General features: G+C 42.0%; 1 pseudogene; it reads left to right on the forward strand.

The window, feature by feature from the left end:
• The first annotated feature begins 311 nt into the window (after positions 1-311).
• Positions 312-429, forward strand: LOC126417411 (5S ribosomal RNA; annotated as a pseudogene).
• The last annotated feature ends 2,902 nt before the right edge of the window (positions 430-3,331 follow it).

Genomic DNA, 3,331 nt, shown 5'->3' on the forward strand with positions numbered 1-3,331 from the left:
CTGTCAATGGTTTTTCTTAAGTATGGGTATCGTTATCTATGCTTCCAGTGTGAATGTTAGGTGGATATTGTAATCTCCTACTGCTTCTTAACCTTATCTACTTCTTGAAAGCTTTCCACATGATGCTGTAGTAAGCTTCCCCATGTAGTACGAGTTTTCTGGTTATGGACGGCCAGCAGTTTTATATTTACTATTTGTAATGTATATTTTATGTTTGCATTTCGCTAATCTACTCTCTGTCCATCAGGCATGAACAAGAAGGATGGTTATTGGGCACAATGTTTTGTTTAATTATCAGCAGGAGACGATATGCCAACGGCCTTGCCGCAGTGGTAACACCGGTTCCCGTCAGATCACCTAAGTTAAGCGCTGTCGGGCTGGGCTAGCACTTGGATGGGTGAGCATCCGGTCTGCCGAGTGTTGTTGGCAAGCGTGGTGCACTCAGCCCTTGTGAGGTAAACTGAGGAGCTACTTGATTGAGAAGTAGCGGCTCCGGTCTCTGACATTGACAAACGGCGGGGAGAGCGGTGTACTGACCACATGCCCCTCCATATCCGCATCCAGTGACGCCTGTGGGCTAAGGATGACACGGCGGCCGGTCGGTGCCGTTGGACATTGATGGCCTGTTCGGAAGGAGTTTAGTTTTAGCTTTTAGGAGATGATATAATATCACTTCATAAGCATGCAGTGTGTAATTACAAGCCTGCCGCGGTGGCCTTGCGGTTCTAGGCGCTGCAGTCCGGAACCGCGGGACTGCTTCGGTCGCAGGCTCGAATCCTGCCTCGGGCATGGATGTGTATGATGTCCTTAGGTTAGTTAGGTTTAAGTAGTTCTAAGTTCTAGGGGATTGATGACCTAAGATGTTAAGTCCCATTGTGCTCAGAGCCATCTGAACCATTTGTAATTACTGTGTGAATACGGAATTATTGTTCCACTAAAGGTGTATCACGATGCAGAGGGTACGCCACTCAGGAACATGGAACTTAAACATATGTACAACGATTACTTAACTATATTAATGCAGTTTTCTGCTGAACTGTTTTAACACTTACCATGCTAAGCCCTTAACTGCGTGCCACTCCCTGTGCGCTGGCTGATTTTTTCTATTTTCAACAGACTTTAAATAGCTGTAAAGGACGTTTAGTTAGAGATACATAAGAAGTAGAAGTATAGTTTAAAACTTTAATGTTTCAACTATACATGGGTTAACAGTCATGTGTATGGGGCATATACTGTTTCCAAGAAGTGATGCGGATTTCTCCTCGATTTTACGAAAATAAAATTTTGTCAAAAATTTATTTTTACTACTTTATTCAATTTAAAGAAGAAATAAATTTTGTAAAGTGATCATTTGACACTGAAAAGACATTTGTTATACCATTTGCACATAAAGCATAGCTACATACACATAAGCTATTTTGCATAGTGAACCACAGTGTGATAAAGCTTGAAGCACGGGGTGACACACAAACCTACATACACTCACTGCACTCATAAGAAGTATCTTTCCTCTCAGCTTTCCCAGTAATGTTCTTTTGTTTTCCACAACACACTACACAACGTCTTTGTGCTTTCTTCTTCCCTTCTGCCATTTCCACACGGTTCGGAAAATGTTTCTGCGACAATCGAGGAATCGTTGCAGATCCATGAGAATCCTCAATTCTCTCTCCTCTCTAACGCAGTGCAGACCTCCTGTATAAACTTAGGAGTCCTCAGTTTCTTCTCATTGATGCAATTGTGGAAAATACAACCATTGGGAACTGTCATAATTATACAGTGGAAGGCAAGCTTTCTCCACCACTTCACTGTTTCGTGATCAAGTGCTCCATATGAAAGACGCTGATCAAAAGGGTCTACACCAGCTTTATGTTTGTTGTAAGCCAGCACTGCCACTGGTTTCAACTTCTCATTGCCTTCTCTTGTAGCAACAGGCAACATTGAGGATGTGTGCCTGGTACTTATCATCCACACATCCCTCTTGTCTTTCCATCGCAACGCTAGCACATCGTCCTTGCGGCGAAATATTTGTTCACCCTTTTTGAGTTTACCCTCTTTGAGAGCCTTGGGCAATCCTTTTCTGTTTGGCATTACAGTCCCTACAAGATCAGTGTTGGGTCTAGCCAGTTCTTCGGCTAGCTGAACACTGGTGTAAAATCTATCAACATATACAGTGTGACCCTTACCTTGGAGTGAGCCGAGCAATCGCTTTACCACTGCAGTAGCACTGTTGTCCACTTTATCGTCCCTTCCGTGGTAAACTTCAAAGTTGTATATGTACCCAGTTTTGGATTCTGCAGGAATGTATAGCTTCATGCCATATTTGTTTGGCTTATTATCCATATAAACTTTGAAACCTGCACGCCCTCTGAAAGGACACATACCTTCATCAATGGTTAGCGCTTCACCTGGCTGGTAACTTTCTTTGAAATTCCTTACCAAATCATCCAGAAAAGGCCTGACCTTATGAAGGGCATCTAAGTCTACTTCACCTTTCTTTTTTTGCTTTGAATTGTCATTTATGTGAAACATAGACAAAATATTCAGAAATCTGTTTCTTGGCATAATATTGGGGCAAAAATTGCAGCTAACCACTGGATCACTACACCAGTGACTGGCCGTACTTGGCCTCTCACTGATTGACATGTGGAGGATAATAACCAGAAACGTCTTTGTTTCAGCAATAGTTAGCGTCTTCCACTGCTTGAATCTAGAATTGGGCCCTAATTTGTTTTGTGCTCACAGTGTGGCCAGCTTCTGTCTAGCATATAGGTTTGTTTGTTCCTTCATAATTGAAATAACCCTGTCATTTATAAAATGAGAAAAAAAATCTAAATATTCACTAGACTGATCGAGTCCTACATTATTTAGCACACCATGACACCCTGTAAATAACAAAATGTTTGGTGTTTGATCCACTATAGTCCAGTCATCCTGTGAAATGTCACTCAATCTTGGCCTCTTTCGATGATGAGTGGGGGGCAACACAGGCGGTGGCTCACCTTCATCTGACGACAAATCTGTGTCTGAAATAATACAGAACAAATCGCAACATGAACTGTCTTGTTCTGCATCGATTTAGTAAGATGTTAGACTTACCTGGGGTACCGTTTTTTTTCGGCATTTCGTAATCACTGTCACTATCGAAATCCGAAAAACCATCATCAGTAGGTTCAGCAAGTACTTCTTCAATCATTTTTCGAAGTTTTGCATCCTCATCACTCGCCATTGTGAGTAAAAAGAAGATAAACAAGCTAAAACCAAAATACTAGCGCCAAAATCAACGGTAAACAAACGACAGGACACCAAAGAACACGTAACATACCCGTGAAAA

The sequence above is a fragment of the Schistocerca serialis genome, chromosome 8 (assembly GCF_023864345.2).
Source record: "Schistocerca serialis cubense isolate TAMUIC-IGC-003099 chromosome 8, iqSchSeri2.2, whole genome shotgun sequence".
Classification (NCBI taxonomy): Eukaryota; Metazoa; Arthropoda; class Insecta; order Orthoptera; family Acrididae; genus Schistocerca; species Schistocerca serialis.